Source organism: Pongo abelii, chromosome X, assembly GCF_028885655.2.
Source record: "Pongo abelii isolate AG06213 chromosome X, NHGRI_mPonAbe1-v2.0_pri, whole genome shotgun sequence".
In the NCBI taxonomy this organism is placed as follows: domain Eukaryota; kingdom Metazoa; phylum Chordata; class Mammalia; order Primates; family Hominidae; genus Pongo; species Pongo abelii.
This window is the reverse complement of record NC_072008.2, coordinates 7,262,142-7,280,092: the sequence shown is the minus strand read 5'-3', so window position 1 is coordinate 7,280,092 and position 17,951 is coordinate 7,262,142. Positions and strand designations below refer to the sequence as shown.

The following is a 17,951-nucleotide window of genomic DNA, read 5'->3' as shown; positions in this document are numbered from 1 at the left end:
TGCAGTCCCAAAGAAGAAACCTTGAAAATGCAAAAATCTGGCTCCTTCCTCTGTCAAGTGTGGATGTGGGTTGCAGAGGAAGCCTAAATTCTAGAAAGTTCTGTCATTCCATTTATTTAGCTCACAAACAAGCACTAAGCTACTAGTAAGAGTCAGGCACTAAGCTACAAAGTGCAGAGAGAGAAGGGTTTCAAACATGAAAGCAGAATTCGTGGTCTTAGGTGAGTGAGGTGCCATAGCATAGGACTAAGTGCTAAAGTTCTTGCCTCTAGGTCCTGACTTAACTAGAGTTGGTTTGAAACCCAAGTCTCTGGCTTCTCACTGGGATCCTCTGCCACTAAGTCAGAGGTGATAATGGATAATAGTAGGGGGTTGCTGTGGAAGAAAGAATGAGGAATTCCACCCAAAACACTTCACCCTGGACTGGCCGTACAGGGAGTGCTCACTGTTCCTTAACTTTACAATGGAGTTAGAACCTCAGCTTACCTCACCAAAGCCTTGTCATTTCAGTTCATTTCACTTTGCCTTTTCTTCTACAAGGTAGGTACACTCAGACGGCATACTGGAGCAAAGTGCTATGAAGTCACTATACATATATGAAAGTTATACTTTTGGAAGCATTAGGCTCATTAAATATAACATAGATATGTTTTATATTATATATATAACACACACATATGTGTATATATGTTTTATATTATATATGTATATATACATTTTTATATAAACATATAAAATTATATATTTTATACATATATTATATAAATTTATATAGAATGTTATAATTTTATAAGTATACATGTAAATTATGTTTTATAATTATATTCCTATATTTAATAATTTTATATTTCTTATGATGTTATTTATATTTATATACTTACATATAATTTATAATTATAAATTTTATAATTATATATAAAATTATGCATAATTATATTTATATACTTTATATATAAATTTTAATTATACAATTTATATAGAAATTATAATTATATAAATATATACTTATATATGTTATATACATATAACATAGTTATAAAATAATTTATATATAAATAATATATATTTATATATAAATATATAATTATTTTATATAATATTCATAGATAATATAAAACATATATGTTTTATTTTTATACCGCATAAGATAGATAGATATCCCCTTAAACAGGCACCCACTGTTAATAATTAAGAAAGCCTCTTCACTTACTCAGTGTAACTCCAGGGCACAATGGTGCCCTAAAGTCTCTCTGAAGCTATTCTGGTGAGCAAGTTACTCCTACATCTGACCAACAGAGATGGCGAGACTCCAGTATTTCAGCTAAAGCTAGAATTTTAAGATACATAAGAGTTGCAATAATTGTACCCCTGGGGGTGGCTACGACTCTCTGCTGGCCATATAAAATGCTAGGTGTTACTTCAGGGATGTGGCCTTTGGAGCATTATTCTCATGCTCTCCTGAACCATTTGTGGAGTGGCACAGAGAAATTCTGCTGTCACTAGTCCTAGAAAGGGAATTCTTTGTTAGGATTAGAAGTAACACCAATGTCCCATACATCAGGGTATATCTGTCACTGCACAAATAGGTGTATCATCTCCAGTTTGATACAATGTCCATTTCACATAGGTGAATTCAATCTAGTACTTCTTCCTGAAATAAATGGTCAAGATTTCCAAAACTTTAGTCCTGATCTCCTCCATCCATATGGAGCTCAAGGGACCCTTCAGATCAGACATTGGAAAGCATATGATTTATCTACAGTATAAAATCAAATCTAAAAGTTTACACATAAAAGAAAAATAGTATAGGACCAAAATAAAAAGGCATAAAGTTGATAATCTGCATTTTGTATGCTGGTTGAGATACAAAAGTGATGTGCTGTCTTTTGGGGGGTTTATTAAGAAAGTCTTTCCTACTTACTCAATGTAACTGCAGAGAATATTGGTGTTTGTATGGCTTTTCCCTTTTTTTCAAGAGAAGAATGCAAAATGGCATAATAGTTAAATAGGAGAAGTTGTGCTTTGCTGTACTCAACATGGATCTAATGCAACTCCTGCATAAAATGTCATCTGGGATTCAATCAGTCAAATGCCAAGTGGACAGCAAGGTCTAAGGAGGGCACTGGAAATGAAACTCTTGCAGGAGAGTTGCAGGAACTAAGGAACTGGGAGGTAGACGGTGAACTCCAGCACATACTGTATCTACTTCCTGAATAACAAGAGAAGAGTGGCTCCTATCTCCCCTAATGACTGAGCAAGAGACAAGGGGCTCAAACTTCTGCCATGGGCAGTTTATGTTGAATGCAAATTTGTCTGCCTCAAATAGATGATGGAGAATCATCCTCTCTGAAGTTCTTGGATTAAAGGATAAATTCTTCTTCGACAGTGATGAGTGGACATGCCCAATGCAAGATCTTTCCATTCAACTAGAGTCACTACATCCATTAATTTGTGTATCATCATGCTTTTTATTAATTTACTCACTTTCACATGTCATAAGTTAACATAAAAATTTCATTCAAAACATGTTAAGAAGACATCCCTAATCATTTTTGAAATAACTATGGAAAAGTAAGCAAATGTGATATTCAGAAACTGATTAGATTAACTTACACAATTTTTTAAAGAATTCTGCTGGCTGAACCAAACTAACACACAAGACCTTGTACTTAGCATATAGGTTTCATAGTGTAGTCACCTTATATACCAATGTTCCTTGAATTTTAATTGGCTAATTCATGACCATGCTAAAATGAAGGTTCTGATTCAGTAAACCTAGAGTGGGCATCTGAGAATTTCTCAAAAAAAAAAAAAAAAAAAAAAGCTCTTACATAATGCTGATGGTACCTGCCCAAGAACCACACTTTGAGAGGAAAGGTTACCTGTGACTAAATGCTTAATCAATGTTGACATATAAAAAGAGATGGCTGGAATTTCACAGATCTCAGTAACTATGCTCATAATGAGACTTGGCTAGTTTCAGACAATTTGACACATAACTTTAAAACATAGTAAATAATCATACTATGCATATAATCGGAATTATTAGGGTACTTAAAACATGGAAATCTGTAAGAGTGAAATGTCGCCATTTTACAGATAACCCTGTCTTCACTTGACTGGGTTTCCCTCTTTGGTTTGTTCCTGAGTTCATATTGTCCCCTGGTAATTAATTCTTATTTTGTGTTGTACCTGGTTGTTGTGATAATGTTGTGATTTCCTCCATTAAACCCATCTTTGCCCTAATGGCAGTCGTAATGTGTGATTTACCCTCCTGCACTTGCATCTGCTCTCACCATCTGGGATGCCTTCATGGCTCTACTCCACTATTTTCTTGGATTAACAATAGCTTGTGTGTTTTCCAGGGTGTTGCATTTGCTGGAAATAATTTAAATAACTCCAACTTGTTCTCATGTTCATGGAGCACACCAGTGTTTTCCTGCATAGATGGGGAAAAGGTGCGGGGAAGAACAAAGTCATTATACCTGTTCTGTGGAACTATACTCCAGTGTCTGGGAGAAGACCCAAAGTCAGCATGCCTGTAGCTCAAGGGAAGCCACTTTGGACATTGTTTCCATAGGGTTATCGACATCACAATAGAATGGTTTCCCTGAGCCATGGGCATTCAGACTAGCAGGACATGTTTTGAAAGAGCAGAGTTCAAAGTGAGCACGCTGTCTTTCAATTCTTGATCCAGCAATGCCATTGTATTTCCTGGACTTTCTCTTCTTGCAAAAGATAGACATTGGGTAATCGGGTACAGCCATTTGCTGTTTGGTATGGTCATCAGCTGAACTTGCCCTGGGAGGTGACCCAGCCTGTGCCATGGAGTAGGAGGTTGCACAGATGCTCATTGCATCATTTCTATGACAGAAGTCAATGCAAAGCTCTGGACACAGATCAGCCAGAACTTCTCCAGCAATATCCAACTGGAGGGGCAACCTTAAACCTCCAGACTGAGCCACAAGGGAGGGAGGACTGTGAGTCGAGAATGGCCAGAGGCTATGAACAATGGACCAGGAAACAAAGCCCTTCAGAATTCTTCATATTTATGATGCTCTACCACACCATCGAGACTCATGTTCATGCTACAACTAGGTATCTGCATTGGATTTTACCATCTATAAAGCTGAAGATACAAAATTCAAAATGATGTTTTCCTTTGCTGACACCTTGCACATCAGTCACAGGTCCAAGCCTTTCTTTCCACTTGAATTAAAACATGGAGAGATTGATTAACACCTTGGTAAACTCATCTTTTATGTTTTGCAACCTCCTTGATCCACGCAGCCTTCAGTTTGCCAGTCACAGCTTCTTTGCAATATCCTCCTAACTCCGGAGTGATCTGTTTGCTTTATGGGGGACTTACGGTGTTAGTCGAGAGAAGCAGTTCTTTCCCCAAGATCCTTAATACCAATGCTATTGGTGGGCCCTTCTAGGGACCGTGGGTCCTACCAGAGATATCTTAAATATAAGGTGAGCTAGTAATAAAAAAGATAAGATGGTGCAAATATCTGCTTAGTTTTCCATTATAGACGTTTTCTCATCTATGATTTTTCTACTCAGTGTAATGGAGGTATAGGCACATTTTTAAGTAAAGATGCTTTACACATCTGTGGAAAGAAGAGTAATCATAACAATAATGATAATAATAATGATAGCAGTTACCATTTATTGAGCCTGTCTTGCAAGCCAGGCACTATGCTCACTACTCTAAATATATTACTTCATTTAATCCAATTAATTAATTCAATTATTTTAAGCAGGCTGAATAAATTCATGGAGGAGGAATGTTCCACTAGATTTTTTTGACTGCGCTATAATTGGGCCATGACTTTAAAGCAACAGGTATTCAACTCTAGTCCTGACCCCTAATTTTGACCTCACTTTTCAAATATACACATTGGTATTCAGTGGAGTATTATTTAGAATACAGCTTTAACTCAAACTCATGGATTCTAATGTCTTTCCTTTCTATGCCTTGAAAGACTTAATTAGAAAAATTAAATGTGCTTGGAATGGTTAGATGGCAGAAAAAGTATTACCCAAAATACCCTTGTAGTACCCATAGCTTCTACTGTCCTCCACATCCCTTGTTTAATTTTGAACCCAGACATCTTTATAGTATACGAGGCAAACTCAAGAACTCAGGACTTGATGGAATACTAGAATACAGGAGTGAGAAGAAAACTGTCAGAGGCCATTGGTCCAAACAGGCTTGTCTTATACACAACCTGCAGCTCCAGAGCAGGAGACTCTCCCCAGCAACCAGGTAGGTCTACTGTCTGAATTCAATTCACAATCCAGAACTCTTCTCATGCAGCCAAGAAGCTCTATAGTGTAGTGGCTGTTGGGCAATCCTGACACAAGTTGCTCAACCTACCCAAATTTTGCTTTGTTGTCTTTAAACCAGAGGTGATGATAAAAGTATCTTGTAGCATAGTTGTAGGGATTACATTAAGTAATCCATGTTTAGACACATGACTAAGATTGTGTTTAGAGATGTGACTAAAATAGACTAACTGCTTTTGCATTTTAGCTATTGTAAGTCTTAAATGTTTATTATTATTGTGGTGCAATTGTGTTGCTGCTAATTATTGATAGTATTCAGATGCTCTCATGTACTTTCATTAATCCCATCTGAATTAACTAGCCAAATGGTCTTTTAATGGCCATTCCATCATGACCATTTTAGCATGGTCATGATAATTGACAACTTGATTCTTTGATAATTTCTTATGGTATCTTCTTGGAAGATACCATAATAAATGGAAGATACCATGGAAATGATAGAAATAATTTATAAGACAACATTAAACACTATTAATTTTAATTTGAGATGTAAATTCCAGGTAAGATAATATTAGTTTCAGGCTCAAGAACCTGAAATTAGGTTTGCAGATGTTTAAACATGGTAACATCATTATAGACTTGATAAGACTCAGAGATTAATGATTTATAAGCTAAATTAATGTAGAGGACCAAAATCAATACTCTATACAAATGGATTTTCAACTATGTATTACAGTTAAAAGTTTTTTTTGGCTCTCCAGGCCTACCTTGGTCTGGCCACAATGCCCTTACCCCATCTCTCTCAAATTTTATTTTTTTAAATTTATTTTAGAGATGGGGTCTTACTTTGTTGCCCAGGCTGGAGTGCAGCGGTGCAATCATAGCTCATTGCAGCCTCAAACACCTGGTCTCAAGCTACCACTTCTTCTATTTTTCCTGCTATGTACTGTTTCCATCTCTAATCTGAGGTTGCAAAAACCTCTTTCTGCAAAGTTTACTATTTTGTCACAAATGCAGATTTACTGGAAACTCAAATAGAAAGTGGAGAGAGAAGAAAAACATATACAATATCTACATATCCTTCATTCTTGCTGCACGGTTATCACTGGGTTTTCTGATACCCTGGTTTACTTTGAGCTTTCCATATGGGTGTAACTGAGGCATACATTTAAAATCAAGAATAGGATGATGGGAGAAAAAAAAAAGCCATTTTCGAAGATGTGGATTCACCTGCAAGAGCAAAGGATTTAACATTAATGCCATTGAAAGCATGCTATATTCTGACTACAGCACATATGGGGAATATCAAATTAGTGGGCAAATGGGTCACGCAAAGAATCATTGAGGAATTCAGTAGAAAATAACTCCAGTACTGCCACTCATACCAGATAGTCAAGGAGAGGCAATGAAGAGTTTCTCATCTTTATATCCCTAGTGTCCTTGTCTTGTCTTTAATCATACTTCAGTTCTTGATACTGGCTTTATGTAGAAGTTCCACTCCTCAACTCTTTAAAAAGTACCAAGTAAAGAAGTCCAATAAACATTTTTGTGGGGCTCGTGTTCAGGGGCATGAATAGTTCAACTATCACACTCCAGGAGGCTGCCCAAGGGCACAGAAGTCTAACCCGGAAGTAGAGATGGCAACTGAGAGCCAATGACGCTTGTTGCATTGAACTAGTGTTTAGACAGCAGTCACCTAGAAAGTCATTCTTCTCCCTCCCAAAACAGAGGCAAGTCCTGCCACCCTACCCACTCTTGCTTTAAAAGCACGAAGAGAAACCAATGCCAAATATCAGGCAACTGGCATTGAGACAGTGTGGTACCAGTACCATGCTGTTTTGGTTACTGTAGCCTTGTAATATAGTTTGAAGTCAGGTAGCATGCACTGGAAAAGATGACCTTGCCCAGTGACCTCCATCTTCAGCCCTAACTAGACTGGTTCAGTGGCAAAGTGAGAAGAGTATTCCTTGGAATACTCTTAAATTAAGAAATGCTTCAAGCAGGACTCTGATGCAATTGCAAGCAGAGGGACTGAGCAATTTCATTAGAATAAAGACCCTCCTCCAGGAAATGACTATTCTGTGAATGGTCATCTTGGCATATGGCATGCAGTGGATCAAAGCACATGGCATGCAATGCAGAACACGGTAAGGAATGACAAGACTATGGACCAAACCAAGCAGAAGCCATCTGCAGAGCCACGAGTAGCTAAAGGATTTACTGGCTTTGGGTGAGACATGGTGGAAGGAAATATGCTACATATTATGTGTAGTTTGCTGCATGCTTTTATGCAAATCCATATGAATGTGGATGTATATTCTATGGTGTGGATCCAGGCAGTAACACCACTTGTGGATGTCATAACTCAATGTATACTGTTTTGTCCAAAGATTCCCTTTCCATCTTCCAAACCGAATAGACTGAAACGCTTCTTGGCCAATGATATCTGAGCAAGACACACTCCTGTCTACAAGAGCTGTGTTTTGTACAGATGCATCACCATGCTGGGACACCCTCTCGGGAAGTTCTGCAAGGATAAAGTTACAAAGAAATAGTAACACAGAAGCATCTACTCTATCTGTAAGTATGGTAATTCTCTGTTTCCAAATAAACTGTAATGTCATTTCACGTCTCTCCTTCTCCTATGCTTAATTGCAAGGCAGCACTATGCAAAACCAAAATGTCAAGTTGTGCAAACAAAACAAAATCATTTTTCTCAAAGTCAGTGCTCAAAGCTTCAAAGATTGTCAAAGAAGCTTGTTTTCTCTAGGTTTTTTTCTTCCTAAAGTATGGTATATTTACTTGCTACAAATCGGATGCATAAACACATTTATAGATGGTTGTTACTGACGAAACTTGGCAGACAAGAAATAGCTATTGTTGGCACAGGTATTTGACAGGTAATTCCACCTTCAAGTGATTAAAGTTAAAAGACTTAAAATGCTGTAATTTTGTCATTTTTGTTTTGTTCTGGCTATTGTCTTACCTTAGAATGAAAAAAATATTATGACAACAATGTTCTTTCACTAACAATTTTCTACAAACTGGAAGTGTGAATAGGTGCAAAAGTTAGATTTTGCCATGACTGACTAAATGGAGTTCATTTAGGTGAGCATCAGTATTTGTTTTAAAATTTAAGTAACTGATGAGCTGAATTAGTCAGGGTACACTCACTGTGAGTGAATTTTGTGTTAAGTATGGCAGGCACCAAGGTAATCCCAGAAACAGCAGAGGTTTGTTCTGTTTCAATTTTTTGCTTCAATGGTATCTGGGGTACCCAATGAACAAGATCCATTTTGCATTGAGAAGGAGTCATATATGAAAGTATATGCTATGTTATAACCTTCTCTTTTTTCTACTTCTTGAGAGCAAATAAAATGACTTACAGAATCCTGTTGTAAAGAAACTTTCCTTCCTAAGTGCTTACCTCCCGAAAAAAGCATTAAGCCACTGTTGCCCCCAAACCATGGGCTCTGCATGCCATGTTGAGAGATTCAGTCCAAGTGGGTGAGCCCAGAAATTACCCTAAGACAGACAGACAGCTCCCAGCAGACTCCGTGAGCAGTCGTGAATTTCTACTCCATGAGGCTTGTCGGAGAAGTGACTCTTCAGATTGCAGGCAGAGAGGCGTGCTCACATGATCTCAGATGACAAAGGTATGGAAATATTTCATTTACTCCATTTTTCTCATGGTGAGATATCAAACCAACGAAAGGTCACAAGACTCCAACACATGAAATTGTGCCCTAGGAGAGCTATGGCCATTTGCTCCCCTTTCCTACCAAAAAGCAAAATAAAATATACTTGGAGGAGAGACAGCAAAGTCAAGATGCACAGAAAAGAGAATCAACTGACGCTGTGATGCAACAAAAGCTCTGTGTGCAGGCTTCCTAATAATAGTGAACGTTTGCCCAGTGCTTAATACACCAAAGGCACTCTTCAAAACATCCCCAGCAAGAAAGGCAATGAAATGATCCCGTTTTACAGAGAAAGAAGTGGGGGCTCAGTGAGAGAGGTCACCTGTCCACATTCAACAGCCAGGGGATGGTCAGTGGGGGATAGAATCACATGCAATCTGGTCCCAAAGTCTGTCCTTTCTTGGCACCGCTGCTGCCATCAATATGCTGAAGCCAGAAGTGGTATGATATCATCGTCCCAGTATACACTGCGTGGGGCGGAACCATATACACATGGCTCTGAATGTTGCCTCTGCAACCTGCTGATTTTGTGAGCTTGCTGAGACTAGTTACTACCTTCCAATGCACCTTGGTTTACACATCTTTAAAATGGGATAATACAGTTCCATACACAGAGGCCTGCCATGAGAACTACTATGAATGCATAACACCTGGCAGACAGTAAGTATACAGTGAGAGAAGAACGAGTAACTTTATTAGTAGTAGTATTATCAGTGGAGCAGATGGCAGCGGCAGCGTGACAACAGGACACAGTCTAATATGACAGTGAACACCAGAAGAGCAAGGAGAAGAGATGGCAACACAGCACTGAACCTCTAATTTAATGCTGCCAGTACCATTAAGGGTCTTTTGGTTTTTGAAAATGGTCCCATGATGCCAAAGAAAGGGCTCAGACCAAGAACTGTCTGCTTCCAATTAAGTATGCATTCATTCATGGGATAGAAATGTCTTCTCTTCAAATGATCTCACGAGTTGTATTTCTCTTCCCTCTTTTCTAAATGCAGAAATCTAAACAGCTTGAGCACTGGTTTCATAAAATTCCAGAAACAAGGAGAACACAGACCAATTTCTGCCTCCTTCTTTTCCCTAGCTCCCTTTGCAAAAGTGACATAACTACTCTAGAAGAAACATATTCTGTCTGTAATCCCAACACTTTGGGAGGCTGAGGTGGGTGATCGACCGAGCTCAGGAGTTCAAGACCAGCCCAGGCAACATAGTAAAACCCTGTCTCTACAAAATACATACATACATACAAAAATTAGCTGGGTGTGGTGGCACATGCTTATAGTCCCTGCTACTTGGGGGGCTGAGGCAGGAAGATTGCTTGAAGCTGCAGTGAGCCGAGATCACGCCACTGCACTCCAGCCTAGGTGACAAAACGAGACCTCATCTCTTAAGAAAAAAAAAGACATATTCCTGGATTCATGACCATCATAGGAATCTGAGTGGGGGACATGGCTGTACACCTGGATACCAATGAGATTCCACAGGTAAGGACCCACAGGTCAGGGAAGGATGCACAGTAGCACCAGCCAGCTGCTCCCTCCTCACTGCTTGGGGAAGACATGTGGGAGCAAAGCAGGAGGCTCCCTTTGGAGGCAATTGAGAAAAGCCCCTCCTTCACTTGATTTCAAGGCTTTGTGCTCCTCGTCCAAGTGGGAATGGTAGCACCCGAGGAAAATAGCTCTTGGAGGGTACAGTCACCCAACCATCCCTCCTCCCTCCCCTGTGTGCAAACTACTTTCCCAGCCCTAACCTTGCCCCTGCCTGCTCACATGGGTTGCAGATCACTGTTGCTGCCCCATGGGACCAAGGGAAGCCCAACCACCTGATGACCCTCACCTCCTCCTAAAACCCCACCCAGAAATGGTGGCTACAGAAGCCAGTCCAAAAGTGAGGCTGTCAGAAGCCATCAGCAGCTCCCAGAAACCATAGGTTGCTCTTGACAGCTCTAGCAGTTGAAGCCCTCCTTGTGGTCCTAACTCATTTGGCTGGTGGACGCCACGACCACCATGAGGACCTCATGTACTTGCAAGGGCAGCTTGGCTTCACTCCCAATCTCCTGCAGTGACAATGTAGGATTGAACTAATTATTGCTGCCCACTCAAGGGTGGATCTAGCTTGATGAATCAGCCAATGCTAGACCTCATGGGAAGAGACTACTGGGCTACAGCCACCTGGCTTCCAGTGGTTTCATTATGGTGACCCTCTGCATAGCCCTTGCAGAAAAGATCCTAACTGGATTCCTACCAGCTGAAGGCGAAGTATAGCACTGGGCCACCAACACTTGTCCTACCCAAGTTTTAAGAGGTCCCACACCAGCCAAGAGTACTGATCAATCAAGACCCAAATCCACAAGAATAGGCAAATAACACATGGTCCATCACACACACACACACACACACACACACACACACACACACGCACGCACAGAATTTCCTCCACAGATGAAATATCTAACTGTAAAGCATGAAGCCATATACATACTGGGCGAAAATACAAGAGAAAGGGTGTATACATATAGGTTGAGTATCCTACATCTGAAAATCTGAAATCTGAGATGCTCCTAAGTCCTAAACTTTTTGAGTGTCAACATGATGCTCACACAAAGGAAATGCTCATTGGAGCATTGTGAGTTTCAGATTTTTGGATTAGGGATGCTGAGCTGGTGAGTATAATATAAATATTCCCAAATCTGAAAACATTCCAAATCTGAAGCACTTCTGGTCCTGAGTATTTTGGATGAATATTTGAGTACTTTGGATACTCAACCTGTAATTTGTAGGGGAGTAAGAAAAGCTTTTTAAAAAAAAAAAAAAAAATTCTTCCAATTACAAGCCCCAGACATCATGAAGGAAAGGTCAGGTTTAACTACAAAAATTTATTGCAAAAGACTCTTTAAATAGAATGAAAAGACAAAAAAAAAAGGCAGGAAAAATATTTGCAACATACAGTAAGTAAAATACTAATGTTCTTATCATATAGATAGTGCAAACAAATCAATAAGAAAAAGATCTACAATCCAATAGAAAAGTGACCAAAGAATCCTTGGGAGAAGAAATACAACCCTGTACTAACCCTACACACAATAGAAAAAAAATTAGTGAACTAGCATTTTTCACCCGATAGATGAAAAAGAGACTGATGATATCCAAGGTTGCTAAGAGTATGAGGAAATTAGCGTTCTCATTGATCATCAATGGATATCTTACTATCATGGTGAAAAAAAGAGTATACCCATTTTAGGCAATATCAAATGAAAGCAAATTTTTTATGCTCTTTGATCCAGCTGAATTTGATCTCGGCTGAATTTTTATTTCAAAATTATTCCCACCAGTTCACACAGCTTTACAGAATATTCACTTATAGCACTACTTGAAATACAAAAAAATAAATAAATAAATAAAATAAAAAATAAAAAAAATTTAAAAAAGGAACTCAGATGTCCCTCACAGAGGAATGATTAAACAAACTGTAGTCTAAGAAAGGTAAAATGAAAATCGAAATGCTGAAATGGAAAAATGACCAAATAGATGGTTGAGTGAAAAGAGAAAACTGCAGAATAGCATATAGAGTTTGTGTAAAATATTCTTAATAGACATATCTTGATATTACTATGTCATACTGGCAACATATAAAAAAATAAATCTATCCAGCAAACTGTTAATGATGCTACCTACTTAGGGGTGAGATTTCATGGGGCATTCCCTTTCTGTACTGTTTGTGTCTATATTCTTCAGTTTTGCATACTGCGGATTACTTTGGTAATCAGAAAAACATTTATACAAAGTGTGGAAAACACTAAAAAAACACAGAAGACTGAGGCAACAATTTAAATTTTTTTTCTGTTGCAAAGTGGTATGTGACATGCTACCTCACACTCATCCCCAGAACTCTGCTCTTGAACTACATTAAATCATAGACCTTAGCTCTCAGTGACTTCATCCTAAGCCCCTGCATGAAGAGAAAGCTGTCCAGACATCGTAGGAAGGCACAAGAAAAGCATAAACTCTGGGACAGTCAGCGAGCATCTCATAGCTACTGTCTCCTCCATTCCACGCCTTGTCACTCACACACACAATTCTGAAAGTGACAATCAATAGAAAATGTTGACATATGTGATTTTATTTCGATTTACCAAAAATTCATTTTCTTCCTGCAGTAATGAAAAGGAGTAAGAACCCTAGATAAAATTACATTCCAGTGACAAATGGTCTATCCTATTTGAGAAAGCCTTGTATTTTAAAAAGTATACACAAAACACTCCCAAACAGCAAAACAGCACATATCCTAAAGTGTACTATATATCTTTACAGTCAAGCATGTAACTGGCGATTTTTAAACTGTCTCTTTATTAAATACGTTTGGCAATCGCGGAAAGAGAATCACGCATAAGTGGGTTTGTATTAATCATTCCTTTGCAATGTAGAGGTTGTCATCACCTCCTAGATGTTTTCCTGAAGTTTCAAAACCTCATTATGCATGTTGCATTCAGGTAAACAGTGGTCTGTAATGGAAATGATTTCATTTCTCTCCTGTCTAGATCTGCTTGAATAAAAAATTGGTTCATTAGGCAGCAGAGGCTTAATACCAGCCCCTGTCAAAAGTCCCTGAGAAGATACTGTCTATCTGCAATTTCATGATTATCATAGCAATCTCAGCAATACGGGTGTGCAATGACACGATCAGAGGTCATATTTCATCTGATCCAGAGCTCAGCTATGACTATAAGCATATACCAAGAGTTGATAGTCTGAATAAACCAATGGATTTCCTTTTTTTTTTTTTAACTGCAGTTTCCACTTTGGGGAATTAACATTACATTAGCATTACTAAAATAAGTAGATTTCACAAACTCATTTTTTTAAAAGTGTGATTTAGGATGCAGTGGGAGATAAATTTAATGTAAAATATCATGTATAAACACACACATACATACACACACACACGGATAACCTAAAGCCTTTCGAAAGACATTTCCTAAAGGGGATTTCCAATGAAGAAAAACACCAGTGTGAAAATAAAGCCCAATTTGTTGCTTCACTTGAGTTTTAATCATTGTGTCATAGATGCCTTGGGATTCATAAATGAGAAGTGTTGGCTGAATATTTAAAATATGCCTTGTAAGCTGAAACAACAGTAATATGGTATCAGAGGCAGACTCATAAGAGATTCAGTGGCCATAGATTTCATCAGGTCCTCTTATAAGCATTGAGGATTAAGGAAAGATTCTGACTCCACTGGATAAATGGCAACAGATTTTTTTGTAGTTTATTTTTTTTAAATACAAGAAAAATGTCTGACCTATTCGGGAATCAGTATAATGTGGTATGTGTAATTTTTAAAAAGAGCTGATCTCTTTCAGTTATTTTAGCAAACATTTTATTTTTTAAAATCGTAATGCCCAATGCTAGAACATGTGTAGTGAACATAAATTGGTACAATCAATGTCTTTTTCTGATATTTATCTTTTTATCATTTGCTTTGTATGAGCTCTTCCTATATCTCAGGAGTTTTCTTTTTATTTTATGTTGATGATGCACATGCTTTTTAAGTCTTTTGTCATTGGTCTTTTTGTTCAGTTTATGTTATATTTTTACCTGACATCAGGAAATTTTAGATTTCATTTAGTAAAATTCAGCAATCTTTTTCTTTGAGTTAGTTATTTCTTGCCTTTTGTGCTCAGAAAGACCTTTCTCAACTATCCTGTATATCAGATAAATATATCTCAATATATTTTCTGGAATTCTTCAGTAGTTCCATTTTCCAAACACAATCTGCATGGGGAATTTATTTGAATATATGAGGAACAGCAGGAATAGCATAGTATGTAAGACAGACAAGATTAAGACAGACAAGATTAAAATCCTAGCCATCATATGCCATCTCCATGACTTTGGGCAACTTACTTTAATCTTCTACACTTCTTGTAAAATTGACTTCTTTATTTTGAGCATCACAACGTCCCCCTGCTTCCTCCTCTTCATCTTCATTATTTTCATCATTATCATCATCCTCACCGCCATCATCACCATCATCATCATTACCACCATCATCAGCATCGCCATCATCATACCCATCATATCATCATCACCATTATCACCATCATGGCCATCACCATCGTGACCATCATCAGCATCACCACTATCACCATCATCATCAACACAACACCATTATTATATCATTTAAGCACATGCAAAGCACCACATTGCCAGACAGTAGTGAATTAACTACAATCGCTCTCCTAAAAGTTTAATCATACTATCACAATTATTGTATAATCCATTCTTAGCCATCTGCCTTGAAGGGTCACCTTTACATTTACATTTTACATGAAATTCTTTTTCTGGGCTTCCTACTCTGTTCCATTACGCTGTCTCGTCTGGAGCCAGTGTCACATGGCTCTATTTATTTATTTTTATTTGAACTCTATGAAGCCCATTTTTAAAACAAAATGAAAATTAAAAACACATTTAAGAATTCATACCACATCCAACCATTGCTGCGGAAGCAGATGAGAGAGAGACTAGGGGATACATTTGCTTTTCTTAAGAGTTTTAAGACAAAATGCTTCCACATTCTATTTCTTATTGCTCCAAGTGCATCCCCCTGCACATCACATCCCACTGGGATGTGTGCCACAGCTATGAAGAGATAACTAGTTGTATAGTCTCAGCAGTTAGATCTTAATACTGCCTTAATGCCATTGAGCTAACAGATGGGGCTGTGCTGGACAAAGAGGGAAGCCAGCTTGCTTAGTGTGCACAGACCACCTCTCTGACTCCCTGAAACCTGTTAAAAACCTGAAACGTTGGCAGGTAACCAACGATTGAAATAATTTTTAAGCCTCAATTTTGAGTGTTTGATAATATTGGAAGCTCAGTTAATGAATGAGCAGTCCATAATGGTTCTACATTCCTCCTTACAAAGTAAACCATTATGCATCCCCTCTCTCTGCCTGGCTATAAACCTCCACCATGAAAGTGAATAAAGACAATCAGCCCTAGGAATCACAGGACAGCCGTGCATGGCATCTTTGCTGATGCACTGTCATATGAAGGCACCAGCTGAACACACTGGCTTCCCAATTCCATGACATCCCCAACGCCAGGAACTTGCCTTCCATTCATCATCCAGCAGGCATGCCATGCACCTGGGAATACCTGGAATGATTCAACCTCTGGAATATAAACACTTCCACTCTGCCCCAGCCTTCCAACACCTTTGCTGCAATCTTGTTTGAATCTCCAGTTCATCATCACAAGCCACCAGCTCTCTTCCTTCCTCATCCCCCATCACCATCTGCCACTTCAGTCCTTCTGTTGCTAATCACTCAAATTCCACTGCCCAGTTGCCTTTTGTGGCACTCCCTGCTAGCAAATCTTCAATCATCAATAAGTTTGGTGATCCTACTTTCTGGCCCTTCATTGAACTGAAAATCCACATACCTACGTGCCAACACCCAATTCATGGTCTCCAAGCAGAGATGAGCTCAGACAAAGCCTGATAAGTCATCCCTTGGCACAAATTCTTCCATTCCTCTTGAAAGAACTATCCAACCTCATTGACCTCAGCTCCTCAAATATCATTCTTGGTAATACACTATAATTCTACAAGTTACAGGAGCTACATTCACTTGTCCCTTTTCAGCCCTTCTTGATGTCTCTGAAGTACTCGTTGGTATTGATCCTTATCCCTTGAAATGCTCTTTGCTCCTGAATTCCCTGATCACACTTCTCTGAGTCTGTCTTCCCAGTTTTTGGCTGTTCTTTTGGTTTTCTTTTAGGGGTTCTTTCTGCCATGACCTTCCTTTGGATGCTGGACTGGACCTTCCATCCTCACTGTGCACCAGAAGTGAGCACATTATTGTCACTTTTTAAAGAAGGTTGCATTGATTAAAAATAAGAATGTTTAAGAAATTCAAGACAGAAAAGTGATGCATTACACCCCAAGGGAAATATATAGCCTTAAGATCCAGGCTAGACTCTGTATAGGACAAAGAATGTCAAATAGAACATGGGCTTTTGCTTTTTTGGGTCTTACAGTTTTTGAGAAGTAAAGACATGAAGGTTGACTTCTAAACTCTTATCCTGGATTAGATGGAGACAAATTGTGGGTCACAGGTTGCCCAACTGCCTGAAATATTCTTGCAGAACAATCTCATCCATGCCCATGGTTTGACTACTATTTTGATATATAGGAGAAAGCCAAGTCAACCTTATTCATATCTGTGTTCCTAGTAATTCCTGGCACCTTAGATCAGGCTTTGCAAATATCAGGCACCTGACCTCCATACTTTCACTTTTAAAACTTCCTTATTGAGCACCTAATGTGTACCTGGTCTACAGAACTTGAAGGAAATCAAAATATTTTACCACAAAATATATTTATTTCATATATGCGAGATGGCTGTCAGACAGCCTGCAAGGAGAGCTGTTTTTGTGGGGGAGATTTGCATCTGTAGAAACTCTGTATTCATGCAACCAGGACTTCCCTCGTCCAGATCTAGGAAATACGAAATGAGAGTCCTACACATTAAAGATCTGAAAGAAACATTAACTGGCCAAGCATGGAGGCTCACGCCCGTAATCCTAGCACCTTGGGAGGCCAAGATGGGAGGATCACTTGAGCCCAGGAGTTCAAGACCAGCCTGGGCAACATAGTGAGACCTTGTCTCTACAAAAAATAAAATTATTAGCTGGGCTTGGGGGCATGCACCTGCAGTCCCAGCTACTCAGGAGGCTAAAGTGGAAGGATTGCTTGAGCCCAGGAAGTCGAGGTTGCAGTCAGCCAAGATTGAGCTACTACACTCCAGCCTGGGTGACAGAGCAAGATCCTGTCTCAAAACAAACAAACAAACAAACAAACAAACCATTTACCACTTATTTTATCAGAGGGCTGCCATGATGCAAGCTCCCATTCTTTTTGTAACCTCAATATGGTATACAAACTTCAGTATCC

At 38.8% G+C, this 17,951-nt stretch overlaps 1 protein-coding gene across 4 annotated transcripts in view; it reads right to left on the bottom strand.

Moving 5' to 3' along the window:
* STS (steroid sulfatase) overlaps window positions 1–17,951 on the bottom strand; it is a 349,033-nt gene that overhangs the window by 196,747 nt on the left and 134,335 nt on the right. The gene's annotated exons all lie outside the window — the stretch shown is intronic.